Source organism: Entelurus aequoreus, linkage group LG10 (genome assembly GCF_033978785.1).
Source record: "Entelurus aequoreus isolate RoL-2023_Sb linkage group LG10, RoL_Eaeq_v1.1, whole genome shotgun sequence".
NCBI classification, from domain to species: Eukaryota; Metazoa; Chordata; class Actinopteri; order Syngnathiformes; family Syngnathidae; genus Entelurus; species Entelurus aequoreus.
Genome location: NC_084740.1, coordinates 76,135,909 through 76,156,642, shown reverse-complemented (window position 1 = coordinate 76,156,642; position 20,734 = coordinate 76,135,909). Strand labels below are relative to the sequence as shown.

Sequence of the window (20,734 nt, the reverse complement as noted above, 5' to 3'; positions counted from 1 at the left end):
CAATTTATCTATAATACAACACATAATGACCTTATACAACAATATTTAGTACATCATTACAGGATACATGTGTGTGTGTGTGTATATATATATATATATAATATGTATATATATATATATATATATATATATATATATATATATATATATATATATATATATATATATATATATATATATATATATATATATATATATATATATGTATGTATGTATGTATGTATGTTAGGGCTGCAACTAACAATTAATTTGATAATCGATTAATCTGTCGATTATTACTTCGATTAATCGATTAATAATCGGATAAAAGAGACAAACTACATTTCTATCCTATCCAGTATTTTATTGGAAAAAAAAACAGCATACTGGCACCATACTTATTTTGATTATTGTTTCTCAACTGTTTGTAAATGTTGCAGTTTATAAAAAAAGGTTTAGTAAAAAAAAAAAAAAAAAAATTTTTAATTAAAAAAATAAATAAAATAAAATAAAAAACTGCGCATGCGCATAGCATAGATCCAACGAATCGATGACTAAATTAATCGCCAACTATTTTAATAATAATAAAAAAAAATTTATGAAATCAACATAAAAAACACAATATATACATTATATATTAATATAGATCAATACAGTCTGCAGGGATACAGTCCGTAAGCACACATGATTGTATTTATTTATGTAAAAAAATAAATAAATAAATAAAAAATTTCACTAAAGAAGGGTTCGGTGAATGCGCTTATGAAACTGGTGGGGTTCGGTACCTCCAACAAGGTTAAGAACCACTGATCTAGTCTCTTACATGAATGAGCTAAATAATATTATTTGATGTTTTACGCTAATGTGTTAATAATTTCACACATAAGTCGCTCCTGAGTATAAGTCGCACCCCCGGCCAAACTATGAAAAAAACTGCGACTTATAGTCGGAAAAATACGGTACCTACAGCAGCGTCATGTGACTGCATATACTATATCAGTGGTCCCCAACCACCAAAAAAAAAAAAAAAAAATTTTAAATTTTTATTTTTATTTTTTAAATTTCCATACCAATCGGTCCGCGGACCGGTACCGGGCCTCACAAGAAATTTGAAAAAAAAAAAAAAAAATTATTTATTTTTTTTTTTTTTTAATGAAATCAACATAAAAAACACAATATATACATTATATATTAATATAGATCAATACAGTCTGCAGGGATACAGTCCGTAAGCACACATGCGTCATGTGACTGCATATACTATATCAGTGGTCCCCAACCACCAAAAAAAAAAATTAAAAAATTAAAAAAAAATTTCATTTCTTGTGCGGCCCGGTACCAATCGGTCCGCGGACCGGTACCGGGCCTCACAAGAAATTTTAAAAAATAAAAATAAAATAAAATATATATTTTTTTTTTAATGAAATCAACATAAAAAACACAATATATACATTACATATCAATATAGATCAATACAGTCTGCAGGGATAAAGTCCGTAAGCACACATGATTGTATTTATTTATGTAAAAAAAAATAAAAATGTTTTTATTTTTTTTTAAATACACCCCCCCCCCACCGGTCCGTGGGACAAATTTTCAAGCGTTGACCGGTCCGCAGCTACAAAAAGGTTGGGGACCACTGTACTATATATTATATATTTTTTAATTCCAAGCATTGTCTTGGTCATTGTTGCCTATTCTGTATTTACTGTCTTTCATCCAGACCAGGATTGTAATTTCTATTATGTTATTCCACCAGGTGTTAATCCCTTCCCTATCTGTGCTCTGCTCCATTGATGCCGTGTGCAAGTGTGTGTGAGGGGGGGGGGGGGGGTCAGGCAGGTCAGACCTGACACCATCTTTAACCGTTATTTACTGTGATTCCACGACAAGACAGATACCAGCTCTTGCGACTCCACTGATGTATGTTAAGCGCGCTCCAAATTACCCGGCTGATGGATCTATTGATGGCCCATTCCAACCTGTCACCTAGTCTCCATCAGCCTCTCAGTTATCCCCGCTCCCCTCCTCTCCAGCCCCCCCGCCTCGTCTTCCCTCCGCCCTACCCGCCCTTTTCTCGTCCCAGCGGGCCTGAATAAGAAATGAGCGTATCGCGGGCAGACAGATGTGTAGTGAGACCTTTTTGTATGGCAACGCCGTGTGCTGACTGCTACAAGACCACGGTCAACGCGGGCGCGGTCCCGCTGCAAAAGTTAAGCAGGTTGGAAACACACACACAGACATGCAGTCATCCCCCAGAGACGCACAAAGGCCAATGGTAGACCGTGACCGTGCCCGCTAACAGCCTGGTCGTATCACATGCTGTCATTTGCTATTATTGCCAGCATATAGACCCTGTCACGGGGGATGATGAAGATCCCAAAGGTGCCTCTGACAGGTTCTTACAGGATACACGTCACCTGCGCCACCTTATTCAGCGTATGTATGAGATCTGTAAAGAAGCGGAAAAAATTAATTGGGCTCCCGTCAGGACCTGCAAAATGGACCCGTCAGAGCGGGCCTGCATCCGCTGGCTCCTTTTTTCACAGAACGGGATCTTGCCATACCAGTGCACGCTCCACACGGGGAACACGGCATCCCACAGTCACAGAATTGGATGCGGATGTCGGGGTGGAGCACACATAAACATGTGTGTAAGAGGGAAACATCAACCATCAAAGACCACGAATGACATCAAAAGAGCATAGCTGATGCAACCAGCCACTTCTACACAGCCACCAAAGTAAAACACCACCCAAAAAAACAAACCCTGTTTCCATATGAGTTGGGAAATTGTGTTAGATGTAAATATAAACAGAATACAATGATTTGCTAATCATTTTCAAGCCATATTCAGTTGAATGCACTACAAAGACAACATATTTGATGTTCAAACTCATAACCTTTATTTTTTTTGTTGCAAATAATAATCAACTTAGAATTTCATGGCTGCAACACGTGCCAAAGTAGTTGGGAAAGGGCATGTTCACCACTGTGTTACATGGCCTTTCCTTTTAACAACACTCAGTAAAGGTTTGGGAACTGAGGAGACACATTTTTGAAGCTTCTCAGGTGGAATTCTTTCCCATTCTTGCTTGATGTACAGCTTAAGTTGTTCAACAGTCCGGGGGTCTCCCTTCTGCTATTTTAGGTGCCACACATTTTCAATGGGAGACAGGTCTGGACTACAGGCAGGCCAGTCTAGTACCCGCACTCTTTTACTATGAAGCCACGTTGATGTAACACGTGGCTTGGCATTGTCTTGCTGAAATAAGCAGGGGCGTCCATGGTAACGTTGCTTGGATGGCAACATATGTTGCTCCAAAACCTGTATGTACCTTTCAGCATTAATGGTGCCTTCACAGATGTGTAAGTTACCCATGTCTTGGGCACTAATACACCCCCATACCATCACACATGCTGCCTTTTACACTTTGCGCCTAGAACAATCCGGATGGTTATTTTCCTCTTTGGTCCGGAGGACACGACGTCCACGGTCTCCAAAAACAATTTGAAATGTGGACTCGTCAGACCACAGAACACTTTTCCACTTTGTATCAGTCCATCTTAGATGAGCTCGGGCCCAGCGAAGCCGACGGCGTTTCTGGGTGTTGTTGATAAACGGTTTTCGCCTTGCATAGGAGAGTTTTAACTTGCACTTACAGATGTAGCGACCAACTGTAGTTACTGACAGTGGGTTTCTGAAGTGTTCCTGAGCCCATGTGGTGATATCCTTTACACACTGATGTCACTTGTTAATGCAGTACAGCCTGAGGGATGGAAGGTCACGGGCTTAGCTGCTTACGTGCAGTGATTTCTCCAGATTCCCTGAACCCTTTGATGATATTACGGAGCGTAGATGGTGAAATCCCTAAATTCCTTGCAATAGCTGCTTGAGAAAGGTTGTTCTTAAACTGTTCAACAATTTTTTCACGCATTTGTTGACAAAGTGGTGACCCTCGCCCCATCCTTGTTTGTGAATGACTGAGCAATTCATGGAATCTACTTTTATACCCAATCATGGCACCCACCTGTTCCCAATTTGCCTGCTCACCTGTGGGATGTTCCAAATAAGTGTTTGATGAGCATTCCTCAACTTTATCAGTATTTATTGCCACCTTTCCCAACTTCTTTGTCACGTGTTGCTGGCATCAAATTCTAAAGTTAATGATTATTTGCAAAAAAAACAAATGTTTATGAGTTTGAACATCAAATATGTTGTCTTTGTAGCATATTCAACTGAATATGGCTTGAAAATTATTTGCAAATCATTGTATTCCGTTTATATTAAATGGGTTAAATGGGTGTACTTTCGAACTGTGTATGGTATTATTAGACATTTGTATAATGTCCACAAGTTGTTTGTGTTTATATCACATATTTTAAGGTTTTTGATTAATTGGACCATAAGTTGTAAAGGTTGTCCAAATGATTACCTTTATAGTGAGTCTGTGCATCACCCATCGATAATAATCGCCGTGGCCCTCTCCCTAAGGGCGGCATAGTAAATTTCGATATCTCTTAATTCACATTTTAAAAATAAGTTTGGCACCTCTGAACTGAATTAAGCGATTATTTGGCGCACCACTAGATGTAGCCAGTGTGGTACGCGTACCACAGTTTGAAAAACTCGGCTTCTAATCGTTCCACCTCTGAGTGGGGTGGCCTATCAGATTCTATGGGTAACACGCCTCTGGAAGATGGTTGGTAAAACATAATCTATGCACAATTTTGACCAAATAACCAGCATTACATGTTATGTAGACCAGTGTTTTTCAACCACTGTGCCGCGGCACACTAGTGTGCCGTGAGATACAGTCTGGTGTGCCGTGGGAGATTATCTAATTTCACCTATTTGGGGTAAAAAATATTTTTTGCAAACCAGTAATTATAGTCTGCACATGATGTGTTGTTGTTGAGTGTCGGTGCTGTCTAGAGCTTGGCAGAGTAGCCGTGTAATACTCTTCCATATCAGTAGGTGGCAGCCGGTAGCTAATTGCTTTGTAAATGTCGGATACAGCGGGAGGCAGTGTGCAGGTAAAAAGGTGTCTAATGCTTAAACCAAAAATAAACAAAAGGTGAGTGCACCTAAGAAAAGGCATTGAAGCTTAGGGAAGGCTATGCAGAACAAAACTAGAACTGAACTGGCTGCAAAGTAAACAAAAACAGAATGCTGGACGACAGCAAAGACTTACTGTGGAGCAGAGAGCGTCCGCAATGTACATCCGAACATGACATGACAATCAACAATGTCCCCACGAAGAAGGATAAAAACAAAGCAGATGCGGGAAATATCGCTCAAAGGAAGACATGAAACTGCTACAGGAAAATACCAAAAAAAGAGAAAAAGCCACCAAAATAGGAGCTTGGTTATGCTTTAAAGGCCTACTGAAAGCCACTACTAGCGACCACACAGTCTGATAGTTTATATATCAATGATGAAATCTTAACATTGCAACACATGCCAATACGGCCGGGTTAACTTATAAAGTGACTTTTTAAATTTCCCGCGAAACTTCCGGTTGAAAACGTCTATGTATGATGACGTATGCGCGTGACGTCAATGGTTGTAGCGGAAGTATTCGGACACCATTGTATCCAATACAAAAAGCTCTGTTTTCATCGCAAAATTCCACAGTATTCTGGACATCTGTGTTGGTGAATCTTTTGCAATTTGTTTAATGAACAATGGAGACTGCAAAGAAGAAAGTTGTAGGTGGGATCGGTGTATTAGCGGCTGGCTGCAGCAACACAACCAGGAGGACTTTGACTTGGATAGCAGACGCGCTATCCCACACTAGCTGCCAACCGCATCAATGATCAGGTGAAGTCCTTCGTTGCTCCGTCGATCGCTGGAACGCAGGTGAGCACGGGTGTTGATGAGCAGATGAGGGCTGGCTGGTGTAGGTAGATAGCTAATGTTTTTAGCATAGCTCTGTGAGGTCCCGTAGCTAAGTTAGCTTCAATGGCGTCGTTAGCAACAGCATTGTTAACCTTCGCCAGGCTGGAAAGCATTAACCGTGTAGTTACATGTCCATGGTTTAATAGTATTGTTGATCTTCTGTCTATCCTTCCAGTCAGGGGTTTATTTATTTTGTTTCTATCTGCAGTTAAGCCCGATGCTATCACGTTAGCTCCGTAGCTAAAGTACTTCGCCGATGTATTGTCGTGGAGATAAAAGTCACTGTGAATGTCCATTTCGCGTGCTCGACTCTCATTTTCAAGAGGATATAGTATCCGAGGTGGTTTAAAATACAAATCCGTGATCCACAATAGAAAAAGGAGAGAGTGTGGAATCCAATGAGCCAGCTTGTACCTAAGTTACGCTCAGAGCGAAAAAAGGTACGTCCTGCACTGCACTCTAGTCCTTCACTCTCACGTTCCTCGTCCACAAATCTTTCATCCTCGCTCAAATTAATGGGGTAATCGTCGCTTTCTCTGTCCGAATCGCTCTCGCTGCTGGTGTAAACAATGGGGAAATGTGAGGAGCCTTTCAACCTGTGACGTCACGCTACTTCCGGTACAGGCAAGGCTTTTTTTTTATCAGCGACCAAAAGTTGCGAAATTTATCGTCGATGTTCTCTACTAAATCCTTTCAGCAAAAATATGGCAATATCGCGAAATGATCAAGTATGACACATAGAATGGATCTGCTATCCAAGTTTAAATAAAAAAAATTCATTTCAGTAGGCCTTTAAAGTCATATCCAACAATTGCAACAACAACTTTTTACTCTCAACTGAGTTTAGTTTTTTAATGATTTCTGCTGGTGGTGTGCCTATGCATTTTTTCTAGGGATGTCCGATAATGGCTTTTTGCCGATATCCGATATGCCGATATTGTCCAACTCTTTAATTACCGATACCGATATCAACCGATACCGATATCAACCGATATATGCAGTCGTGGAATTAACACATTATTATGCCTAATTTGGACAACCAGGTATGGTGAAGATAAGGTACTTTTTAAAAAAATGAATCAAATAAAATAAGATAAATAAATTAAAAACATTTTCTTGAATAAAAAAAGAAAGTAAAACAATATAAAAACAGTTACATAGAAACTAGTAATTAATAAAAATTTGTAAAATTAAGTGTTAAAGGTTAGTACTATTAGTGGAGCAGCAGCACGCACAATCATGTGTGCTTACGGACTGTATCCCTTGCAGACTGTATTGATATATATTGATATATAATGTAGGAAGCAGAATATTAATAACAGAAAGAAACAACCCTTTTGTGTGAATGAGTGTAAATGGGGGAGGGAGGTTTTTTGGGTTGGTGCACTAATTGTAAGTGTATCTTGTGTTTTTTATGTGGATTTAATAAAAAAACAAAAACAAAAACAAAAAAAAACGATACTGATAATAAAAAAACCCGATACCGATAATTTCCGATATTACATTTTAACGCATTTATCAGATATTATCGGACATCCCTAGTTGAAAGGGTCCTCACATTTGCACATTGTTTACACCAGCAGCGAGAGCGATTCGGACCGAGAAAGCGACGATTACCCCATTAATTTGAGCCAGGATGAAAGATTCGTGGATGAGGAACGTGAGACTGAAGGATTAGAGTGCAGTGCAGGACGTATCTTTTTTCGCTCTGACCGTAACTTAGGTACAAGGTCTCATTGGATTCCACACTTTCTCCTTTTTCTATTGTGGATCACGGATTTGTATTTTAAACCACCTGGGATACTATATCCTCTTGAAAACGAGAGTCGAGAACGCGAAATGGACATTCACAGTGACTTTTATCTCCACGACAATACATCGGCGAAGCACTTTAGCTACGGAGCTAACGTGATAGCATCGTGCTTAATTGATAAATATTGATATATAATGTAGGAAGCAGAATATTAATAACAGAAAGAAACAACCCTTTTGTGTGAATGAGTGTAAATGGGGGAGGGAGGTTTTTTGTGTTGGTGCACTAATTGTAAGTGTATCTTGTGTTTTTTATGTTGATTAAATTTTAAAAAAAAAAACACACAAAAAAAACCCGATACTGATAATAAAAAAAACGATACCGATAATTTCCGATATTACATTTTAACGCATTTATCGGCTGATAATATCGGTAGACCGATATTATCGGACATCTCTAATGTTTTCAATGCAAAAAATGTTCCTTGGCTCAAAAAAGGTTGAAAAACACTGATGTAGACCACAAGGAAGTGTTTTAAAAGTAGACAAAAACATAATTGGACCCTTTTTAGTAGATGATGCTTCTTAAGAAGATACAACCTTCCAAAAGCTTCCTGGTGATTCCTCCTCCTGATGAGTCGTATTCATTATGTACTTTATTACAAACACAAACAACACAATTATTTGTACGTGAAACTATGGGATAAAGACGGCACTGAATCTCCGCACGCTAATTGACTCTCGCAGGCATTACCGGGATTAAGTTAGCTGGCGTCCAAAGTTCATTACGTAGATGAATGTGTCGTTTAGCCTGCTAAGGAGCCCGTAATGCAGGAAAAAAAAACAACCTCCCACACAGTACGGCACAGTCGTGTTTCTTGGCTATTTTTGCTGTGCCGGTGGCTAACGTAGTGATAGGATTACGACAAAGCGTGGCCGGGCGACTTTGTGCTGGCATGGGCGCTGAGTGACACAACAGCAGGTGCTCAGAGAAGCGTGGAGAGTGCTTTCATTTTGCCACTTATTGGACAAATTACCCAGACAATGGACCTGGCGAGCCGGCGCGCTAATTCAATTCCAACTGTTGACTCCGGGGCCCTCTAAGAAAAGGGAGGTTCCAGCCCGAGACGGCGAGTCAAACAAAATGAAAGGCAATATTCCTCGGTAGAGATGGCCTTAATATGAGACAATAGGATTTAGGGAGGCCATGCGTCACGGCGAGGCCTCCGGTCAAAGCCGCTTGGATCGATAGTGTTTTCCGAGCGAGGAGGTTGTGCAGAAGGACACGTCACCGGAGCTGTAGTCCGATTTCCGTGGTGTCAAATTAATTTCCGTGTTATCCGGGAATTCAATTAGAAAGACCCCCCCCCCCCCCGCGTCCCTCCCCTCCTTTGTGAGTAAGAGAGTGTCGGACATCCCTCCGTGACAGATTACACTGCTCAGAGTGCATATCAGGCCGAAGTGTTGAGGCCCACTAATCCGCCCTCTAATTCTCAATTAGTGTAAAATGAGGCCATAAATCACGCAGACAGGCCCGATCGATGGAAACGTTGTTTTAGGAGTGATTGGCAGCCTCCCCAAAGGTTACTGTTTAAGTTGGTTTAAGGTTACGGCGCTCTCCTCTGAAGGCGGGGATGCTAAGTGTGCGCCTCGGCCCGGCTTTGTGGTCGGCGGGGCGGGGCGGGGGAGGCTGAACTCAATCTATATGATGCAGGACCTCGGTCCTCTGGGGGATACAGCAGAGGGACAGCACCAATTTTTAGCCCATCAGCCGTCCAATTTTTCTCCTTTTCATACCTGCTGTAGTAAATGAGAAACAAATTAAATTCCGGCCCACTATCTCCAACAGAAACCATTTGAAGTCCTTTATGGAAACCAAATTGTCCCCAGACAAATCGCCCTCTGGTTGTGTTGGAGATACACTGCGAAATAAATTTGTGTCAGTCTGGATACGCCATTGTCTGTAATGCCATTCATTGGGAGCATGGCGGTGAAATAAAAGAAGGGGGGAGGGGGGGGGACAAAAGGGGTGAGGAGAGAGACCCTCCTCGTACCCGTGTGCCACGTTATTAATTTGCAGAGGGTTTTTTTTTTTTTTTGCATTCATGAGCTTGAGATTGAAATGGAAATGAGAGGCTGGCCGAGCGAGCTTCGGGAGTGACCGCAGCCAAACTGGGGGAGAGGGGGGGCTCAGCCGACACGTGTCAGCGTCGGTGGGGGTGGGGGGTGGGGGGTGGGGTGGGGGTACCACCATCCAGCCAGCCAACCTCTCATTCCCCGAGATTACCAGCCCACGGACATCAATCACTGCATCAGGGAAACAATGCATAAAATGGGCCCAACAAGGGCGATGAAAAATCACTGACGGTGCACGAGTGGAGGGAGGGAGGGAGGGAGGGAGGGAGGGAGGGAGGGAGGGCGACCCGAGCCGGATGATTAGTCACATTCACGACGGAGCCAGAGAGCACGGGAATGGAAAAAGCAGATGTAACAAGTCGCTAAGTGACTCGTCTTGGAACACTTTCACTTGCTTACTGATTGATGCTCCGCAGCTAATTGATAGTTTTACCTAGCCTTACCGGGTTTTTTACCGACTATAAGTCGCAGTTTTTTTCATAGTTTGGCCGGGGGTGCGACTTATACTCAGGAGCGACTTACACTACCGTTCAAAAGTTTGGGGTCACCCAAACAATTTAGTGGAATAGCCTTCATTTCTAAGAACAACAATAGACTGTCGAGTTTCAGATGAAAGTTCTCTTTTTCTGGCCATTTTGAGCGTTTAATTGAGCCCACAAATGTGATGCTCCAGAAACTCAATCTGCTCAAAGGAAGGTCAGTTTTGTAGCTTCTGTAACGAGCTAAAGTGTTTTCAGATGTGTGAACATGATTGCACAAGGCTTTTCTAATCATCAATTAGCCTTCTGAGCCAATGAGCAAACACATTGTACCATTAGAACACTGGAGTGATAGTTGCTGGAAATGGGCCTCTATACACCTACGTAGATATTGCACCAAAAAGCAGACATTTGCAGCTAGAATAGTCATTTAGCACATTAGCAATGTATAGAGTGTATTTCTTTCAAGTTAAGACTAGTTTAAAGTTATCTTCATTGAAAATAAGGACATTTTAATGTGACCCCAAACTTTTGAACGGTAGTGTATATATATATATATATATATATATATATATATATATATATATATATATATATATATATATATATATATATATATATATATATATATATATATATATATATACCGTTCAAAAGTTTGGGGTCACCCAAACAATTTTGTGGAATAGCCTTCATTTCTAAGAACAAGAATAGACGGTCGAGTTTCAGATGAAAGTTCTCTTTTTCTGGCCATTTTGAGCGTTTAATTGACCCCACAAATGTGATGCTCCAGAAACTCAATCTGCTCAAATGAAGGTCAGTTTTGTAGCTTCTGTAACGAGCTAAACTGTTTTCAGATGTGTGAACATGATTGCACAAGGGTTTTCTAATCATCAATTAGCCTTCTGAGCCAATGAGCAAACACATTGTACCATTAGAACACTGGAGTGATAGTTGCTGGAAATGGGCCTCTATACACCTATGTAGATATTGCACCAAAAAGCAGACATTTGCAGCTAGAATAGTCATTTACCACATTAGCAATGTATAGAGTGTATTTCTTTCAAGTTAAGACTAGTTTAAAGTTATCTTCATTGAAAAGTACAGTGCTTTTCCTTCAAAAATAAGGACATTTCAATGTGACCCCAAACTTTTGAACGGTAGTGTATGTGTGAAATTATTAACACATTACCGTAAAATATCAAATAATATTATTTAGTTCATTCCGTAAGAGACGCTCACTTTTTAACCCTTTAAAATTATTTTTAATCATATTTATTTATTTATTCATCATTTATTTATTTTATTTTATTTAAATTTGATTTTTTTTATATATTGGTTTTATATGTATTTATTTTTTGTTTTTATTCAGTCATTGGTGGAGCTAAGGGTAATATTTGAATATTGTTTTTAGGGACGTCCGAAAATTGGCTTTTTGCCGATATCCCATATTCCGATATTGTCCAACTCTTTAATTACAGCTACCGATATCAACCGATACCGATATATACAGTCGTGGAATTAAAGGCCTACTGAAAGCCACTACTAGCGACCACGCAGTCTGATAGTTTATATATCAATGATGAAATCTTAACATTGCAACACATGCCAATACGGCCGGGTTAACTTATAAAGTGACATTTTAAATTTCCCGGGAAACTTCCAGTTGAAAACGTCTATGTATGATGACGTATGCGCGTGACGTCAATGGTTGAAACGGAAGTATTCGGACACCATTGAATACAATACAAAAAAGCTCTGTTTTTATCTCATAATTCCACAGTATTCTGGACATCTGTGTTGGTGGATCTTTTGCAATTTGTTTAATGAACAATGAAGACTGCAAAGAAGAAAGTTGTAGGTGTGATCGGTGTATTAGCGGCTGGCTGCAGCAACACAACCAGGAGGACTTTGACTTGGATAGCAGACGCGCTACCGTGAGTACAGCTTTTGCTTCCAAACATTTGATCGCTTGCCCGTACGTGCGTGGCGCTATGTGCATGTCACGTACGTAACTTTGGGGAAATATATGTTTCTTGCCGACTCTGATGGCGGCCGGGGTGTCGTCGAAAGCTACAACGCGCGCCGCTGTCCTCACCTTGACTTCCTCTGTCTCTGGACGGCCGACCGTATCGATGATCGGGTGAAGTCCTTCGTCGCGCCGTCGATCGCTGGAACGCAGGTGAGCACGGGTGTTGATGAGCAGATGAGAGCTGGTGTAGGTAGAGAGCTAATGTTTTTAGCATAGCTCTGTCGAGGTCCCGTAGCTAAGTAAGCTTCAATGGCGTCGTTAGCAACAGCATTGCTAGGCTATGTTTCGCCAGGCGGTACAGCATTAACCGTGTGGTTACAGGTCCAGGGTTTAATAGTATTGTTGATCTTCTGTCTATCCTTCCAGTCAGGGGCTTATTTCGTCTGTTTCTATCTGCAGTTAAGCACGATGCTATCACGTTAGCTCCGTAGCTAAAGTGCTTCGCCGATGTATTGTCGTGGAGATAAAAGTCACTGTGAATGTCCATTTCGCGTTCTCGACTCTCATTTTCAAGAGGATATAGTATCCGAGGTGGTTTAAAATACAAATCCGTGATCCACAATAGAAAAAGGAGAGAGTGTGGAATCCAATGAGCCAGCTTGTACCTAAGTTACGGTCAGAGCGAAAAAAGATACGTCCTGCACTGCACTCTAATCCTTCACTCTCACGTTCCTCATCCACGAATCTTTCCTCCTGGCTCAAATTAATGGGGTAATCGTCGCTTTCTCGGTCCGAATCGCTCTCGCTGCTGGTGTAAACAATGTGCAAATGTGAGGACCCTTTCAACTAGGGATGTCGATATTATCGGCCGATAAATGCGTTAAAATGTAATATCGGAAATTATTGGTATCGTTTTTTTTATTATCGGTATCGTTTTTTTTTTAATTTTTTTTATTAAATCAACATAAAAAACACAAGATGCACTTACAATTAGTGCACCAACTCAAAAAACCTCCCTCCCCCATTTACACTCATTCACACAAAAGGGTTGTTTCTTTCTGTTATTAATATTCTGCTTCCTACATTATATATCAATATATATCAATACAGTCTGCAAGGGATACAGTCCGTAAGCACACATGATTGTGCGTGCTGCTGCTCCACTAATAGTACTAACCTTTAAGAGTTAATGTTACTCATTTTCATTCATTACTAGTTTCTATGTAACTGTTTTTATATTGTTTTACTTTCTTTTTTATTCAAGAAAATGTTTTTAATTTATTTATCTTATTTTATTTTATATATTTTTTTTAAAAGTACCTTATCTTCACCATACCTGGTTGTCCAAATTAGACATAATAATGTGTTAATTCCACGACTGTATATATCGGTTGATATCGGTATCGGTAATTAAAGAGTTGGACAATATCGGAATATCGGATATCGGCAAAAAGCCATTATCGGACATCCCTACTTTCAACTTGTGACGTCACGCTACTTCCGGTACAGGCAAGGCTTTTTTTTATCAGCGAGCAAAAGTTGCGAACTTTATCGTCGATGTTCTCTACTAAATCCTTTCAGCAAAAATATGGCAATATCGCGAAATTATCAAGTATGACACATAGAATGGGTCTGCTATCCCCGTTTAAATTAAAAAAATTCATTTCAGTAGGCCTTTAACACATTATTACGCCTAATTTGGACAACCAGGTATGGTAAAGATAAGGTCCTTTTTTAAAAAAATGTATAAAATAATTTAAGATAAATAAATTCAAAACATTTTCTTGAATAAAAAAGAAGGTACAACAATATAAAAACAGTTACATAGAAACTAGTAATGAATGAAAATGAGTCAAATTAAGTGTTAAAGGTTAGTACTATTAGTGGAGCAGCAGCACGCACAATCATGTGTGCTTACGGACTGTATCCCTTGCAGACTGTATTGATATATATTAATATATAATGTAGGAACCAGAATATTGATAACAGAAAGAAATGGGGGAGGGAGGTTTTTTGGGTTGGTGCACTAATTGTAAGTGTATCTTGTGTTTTTTATGTTGATTTAATAAAAATTAAAAAACGATACGGATAATTAAAAAAACGATACCGATAATTTCCGATATTACGTCTTAAGGCATCTCTAATTGTTTTTAATATTGTTGTGCAGCACTTTGTAAACATTTTGTTGTTTAAATGTGCTATATAAATAAAGTGGATTGGATTGGATTGAAGTGCATTGTGGGTCATGGGACGCTACCTGCTACTACGTCCCTAGCTATAAAAATGGATCATTTCAACATTGATTACAAGCTGGACGTAGTGAAATATGCAGCAGAGAACGGCAAGAGGAAGCGGCGCATACCTTTGGTGTTGGCAGAGTTGTTTAGAAGCCACACCGAGGAAGAAGATTTCATGGGATTTAGCGATTAGGAGTGACAGATTGTTTGGTAAACGTATAGCATGTTCTATATGTTATAGTTATTTGAATGACTCTTACCATAATATGTTACGTTAACATACCAGGCACCTTCTCAGTTGGTTATTTATGCCTCATATAACGTACACTTATTCAGCCTGTTGTTCACTATTATTGATTTATTTTAAATTGCCTTTCAAATGTCTATTCTTGGTGTTGGCTTTTATCAAATACATTTCCCCCCAAAAATGCGACTTATACTCCAGTGCGACTTATATATGTTTTTTTCCTTCTTTATTATGCATTTTCAGCCGGAGCGACTTATACTCCGAAAAATACGGTACTTACATCAGTTCAATTTTATGACCTCATAATCAATGTTCCCTCCAACTTTTAATGTGTCTGAGCGAGAGATGTCCGATAATGGCTTTTTTGCCGATATTCCGATATTGTCCAACTCTTAAATTATTGATTCTGATATCAACCGATACCGATATATACAGTGGTGGAATGAACACATTATTATGCCTAATGTTGTTGTGATGCCCCGCTGGATGCATTAAACAATGTAACAAGGTTTTCCAAAATAAATCAACTCAAGTTATGGAAAAAAAAATGCCAACATGGCACTGCCATATTTATTATTGAAGTCACAAAGTGCATTCTTTTTTTTAACATGCCTCAAAACAGCAGCTTGGAATTTTGGACATGCTCTCCCTGAGAGAGCATGAGGAGGTTGAGGTGGGCGGGGTTGGGGAGTAGCGGGGGGTGTATATTGTAGCGTCCCGGAAGAGTTAGTGCTGCAAGGGGTTCTGGGTATTTGTTGTTGTGTTACGGTGCGGATGTTCTCCCGAAATGTGTTTGTCATTCTTGTTTGGTGTGGGTTCACAGTGTGGCGCATATTTGTAACAGTGTTAAAGTTGTTTATACGGACACCCTCAGTGTGACCTGTATGGTTGTTGACCAAGTATGCCTTGCATTCACTTGTGAGTGTGAAAAGCCGTAGATATTATGTGACTGGGCCGGCACGCAAAGGCAGTGCCTTTAAGGTTTATTGGCGCTCTGTACTTCTCCCTACGGCCGTGTACACAGCGGCCTTTTAAAAAGTCATACATTTTACTTTTTGAAACCGATACCGATAAATTCCGATATTACATTTTAAAGCATTTATCGGCCGATAATATTGTCAGTCTGATCATATCGGACATCTCTACCTTTTATTAGTCATTTAAATTTGTATAACAGGTGAACGAGCAGCACAGTTACAGTATAAATACATATTTATGAATTTGTCATCTTTGTTGTTCTCATGTTCTTAAGCAGGTGCCTAAAATAACTTAAACTGCATTTAAAGTCGACGGAAAAATTACAGCCATTAAATATGTGTACGCTTTATCTGATTAGTCGACTAATCGTTGAGGTAATCGTGGACTAATTGACTATCAAAATAGTCGTTAGTTGCAGCCCTAATTCACACTCCGTTTGAGTGCACTTTGTGTTTGTTTTGTCACTCCTCGTGTGTGCACTTTTTCCTATCAAACCAGGGGTGTCAAGCGTGAGGGCCGGATCAGGCCCGCGGACAGGTTTTATCCGGCCCGCGGGATGAGTTTGCTAAGTATAAAAACTAACCTGAAATTTTTGAATGAAAGAAACAGCTGTTCTAAATGTGTCCACTGGATGTCGCAATAGCAATTCTTTGTATCTTTGTAGATGATGCTACATACTGTATGTACAAAATATACCACATGATGTTAGTACATCAGTCGAGGAAAATGATCAAACCACATAAATAACACTGTAATTTAACTTTGATATAATTTTTTTTATCTTGATAGATTGAAAATGAACAGGGGTGTAACGGGACGTGTATTTGTATTGAACCGTTTCGGTGCGGGGGTTTCGGTTGGGTTCAGAGGTGTACCGAACGAGTTTCCACACGAACATATTAAGTAGTCGCCTCCGCTTCCTTCTGCCTCTGTTTCTGTCAGGACTCTACACAGCACCCAGCATTGTCCCACCAACACAACCATCTGATTGGTTACAAACAGAGCGGTAACAGCCAATCAGCAGTGCATATTCAGAGCGGTAACAGCCAATCAGCAGTGTGTACTCAGAGCGGTAACAGCCAATCAGCAGTGCGTATTCAGAGCGCATGTAGTCAGTGCTTAGCGTTAAGCAGGTAAGCATCAGGCAGCGCACTCTCCCCAAATTATAATAAACACTTCCCAGTCAACTACTAGTAACATCACTATGAGCCCGTTGACCTCCTTGAAACAAACGGCAGCTCAGCTCGCTCGCAGTCCTGGCTTGAAGTGAAGGCTAATTCGCTTTTAGCGTAACGTTAGCTCATTTTACGGTGTGTGTGTGTGTGTGTGTTACGGACAGCAAAGCCCTGTCTGTCTGTTATTTCACTTTACCTTTTTCTGTGTTGATTGAGCTGTGTTGAAGCAGCAAAAAAGGACATTATGTTAAATGAAGAGTTTCTGTCTCTGATAGTTGATATAATAATGTAAGTGCATCATTAAGCCTACATGAACTCCATGGTGTTCAGGGATGAATAGTCTCTCCTATTGCTATTGTACCATTTTTTCAGCTAAAGTTACATGAATCATTAGTAATGCAGCAGCCTAGTTTTGAATGGCAGGTCCCTGCTATCACATGTTGATAACAATATAACATTTACATAAAAAATCAACTACAGGCTTCCCAAATGCTGTAATAAATTAAGCATGATGAGTTGACTTGAAACTGTTTAATGTTGCACTTTTTATATGTAGAAGAAAAGTTTGGTCATTTTATTTAATCTGAGCAACAACTTGAGGCAGTTTAATGTTGATTAACGTGGGCAGAATTATTATAGTGTTCCCAATGTTAAAAGGATAAAGCCATTGTTTACAAATTTGGTAAATAAATAACCAAAAAAATTTTATATTTTGTTGTTTTCTTACTGTACCGAAAATGAACCGAACTGTGACCTCTAAACCGAGGTACGTACCGAACCAAATTTTTGTGTACCGTTACACCCCTAGTTGGAATTGGGGGTTAAATCACCAAAATGATTCCCAAGCGTGGCCACCTCTGCTGCTCACTGCTCCCCTCACCTCCCAGGGGGTGGAACAAGGGGATGGGTCAAATGCAGAGGGTAATTTCACCACACCTAATGTGTGTGTGTGACTATCAGTGGTACTTTAACTTTAACTTTAAAATGAAACTATAAAAACCTGAATACTTCATTTCCGACAAATTCCCCCCAAAAAGGCACATTAGGATGAGTTTGGTGAGGAAGAACTTGACAGTCCCTGACCTTTGACCCTCTTCAAAACTAGGGATGATAAATGCAGATAAATGCGTTAAAATGTAATATCGGAAATTATCGGTATCGGTTTTTTTTTATTATCTGTATCGTTTTTTTTTGGGGTTTTTTTTCTTTTTTTTCTTTTTATTAAATCAACATAAAAAACACAAGATACACTTACAATTAGTGCACCAACCCAAAAAACCTCCCTCCCCCCATTTCTTTTTGTTATCAATATTCTGCTTCCTACATTATATATCAATATATATCAATACAGTCTGCAAGGGATACAGTCCGTAAGCACACATGATTGTGCGTGCTGCTGCTCCACTAATAGTACTAACCTTTAACACTTAATTTTACTCATTTTCCTTCATTACTAGTTTCTATGTAACTGTTTTTATATTGTTTTACTTTCTTTTTTATTCAAGAAAATGTTTTTAATTTAGTTATCTTATTTTATTTATTTTTTTAAAAAGTACCTTATCTTCACCATACCTGGTTGTCCAAATTAGGCATAACAATGTGTTAATTCCACGACTGTATATATCGGTTGATATCGGTATCGGTCATTAAAGAGTTGGACAATATCGGAATATCGGCAAAAAGCCATTATCGGACATCCCTATTCCAAACACTTTCAGGATGAACCATCGAGTGAGGAGCGCTGCTCTCTCAGTGACCTTTGAAAAGCTCCACTTCCTGTTTCCATTTAACCACTTTTTTTTTTTTGTTGTTGTGGGAAAAAAAAAAAGCGAATAAAATTACAAGCGTACAAAAGAGCCTCGCCGACAATAACATTAACGTTTGACACGGGAAAAAAAAAGCTTTTGTGGGCCATATAAATTGACGTGGAGGTTTGACACCTGTGCACTAACTCCTGTGCCAAAAAAAAAAAACAGCAAAAAAAATTGCCTGTTCAGGTTTTCTTATGATGACCATGGAACACACCATTTTTAATCCCTATTATCATTCATAAAGGGTTGGAATTGGGGGGTTAAATCATTAAAATGATTCCCGAGCGTGGCCACCGCTGCTGCTCACCGCTCCCCTCACCTCCCAGGGGGTGGAACAAGGGGATGGGTCAAATGCAGAGGGTAATTTCACCACACCTAGTGTGTGTGTGTGTGACTATCAGTGGTACTTTAACTTGAACTTTAAAATGAAACTATAAAAACCTGAATACTTCATTTCCGACAAATACCCCCCAAAAAGGCACATTAGGATGAGTTTGGTGAGGAAGAACTTGACCGTCCCCGACCTTTGACCCTCTTCAAAACTAGGGATGATAAATGCAGATAAATGCGTTAAAATGTAATATCGGAAATTATCGGTATCGGTTTTTTGATTATCTGTATAGTTTTTTTTTTTTCTTTTTCTTTTTATTAAATCAACATAAAAAACACAAGATACACTTACAATTAGTGCACCAACCCAAAAAACCTCACTCCCCCCATTTCTTTCTGTTATCAATATTCTGCTTCCTACATTATATATCAATATATATCAATACAGTCTGCAAGGGATACAGTCCGTAAGCACACATGATTGTGCGTGCTGCTGCTCCACTAATAGTACTAACCTTTAACACTTAATTAGAATAATTTTCATTAATTACCGGTTTCTATGTAACTGTTTTTATATTGTTTTACTTTCTTTTTTATTCAAGAAAATGTTTTTAATTTAGTTATCTTATTTTATTTATTTATTTAAAAAGTACCTTATCTTCACCATACCTGGTTGTCCAAATTAGGCATAACAATGTGTTAATTCCACGACTGCATTTATCGGTTGATATCGGTATCGGTTGATATCGGTATCGGTAATTAAAGAGTTGGACAATATCGGAATATCGGATATCGGCAAAAACACTTTCAGGATGAACCATCGAGCGAGGAGCGCCGCTCTCTCAGTGACCTTTGGAAAAACTCCACTTCCTGTTTCCATTTAACCACATTTTTTTGTTGTTGTTGTTGTGGAAAAAAAAAAAAGCGAATAAAATTACAAGCGTACAAAAGAGCCTCGCCGACAATAACATTAACGTTTGACATGGGGAAAAAGAAGCTTATCACAGCGAGGAGCGACCTTTGAAGACGGCTGACTTCAAGGCTCCACGAGCTGCAAAGGAAGGACCTCTCGACACGCAAACAAACAAACATGAGGCGCATTTAAAAAAAAGCGCTCTGATTAAAGCTCGACGGCTGGTGTCCATCGCCGGCGTCTACCTGCTGCCTCCTCCTCCTCCTCCTCCTCCTCCTCGCCGTGTTCGCTGATTTACAACCCCCCTTCTTTTCGCCTTATTTTCATTCCCACCCCGCTGAGTGCCAGGTTGAGAACTCCTGAAGAAATATTATGCTTTGCTGACAAAATACAGTGACAGGCGCTACAAAAAGAGCGGCGGGGCGCGCTTTAGCGCCAGACAAGGCGAGCTTGACGGCATCTGTAAAGCCCCCCCACCCCTCGCTTGAAATAGGCATTTGATCTAAACCGGCTCTGATTGGGCGAAATGATGTTTATAGCCGCCTTTCAATTAAAAGCAAAATGAGGCGCCGGGGGGGGGGGGGGGGGGGGGGGGGGTTGTAAAATTTATTGAACAACTTTTAGCGTCTGAGAAACATGTGGCGCACAAATGAAATGTTTGCAGGTAACTCGACGCCGGGGACTTTTTCATTAACCCCCGAGTTCAAACCCCCGCCGCTTGTTGTTCAGGCGCTCCCCCAACCCCCTCTCCACCGTGCAACAATTTGATGTAAACGGATGAGTATAAATACTCCAACCTATTCTGCCACGGAGCTGCTGGAGC

At 39.9% G+C, this 20,734-nt stretch overlaps 1 long non-coding RNA gene across 1 annotated transcript in view; it reads left to right on the top strand.

Annotated features, from left to right (window-relative positions):
• LOC133659053 (uncharacterized) overlaps window positions 1–20,734 on the top strand; it is a 193,190-nt gene that overhangs the window by 147,410 nt on the left and 25,046 nt on the right. The gene's annotated exons all lie outside the window — the stretch shown is intronic.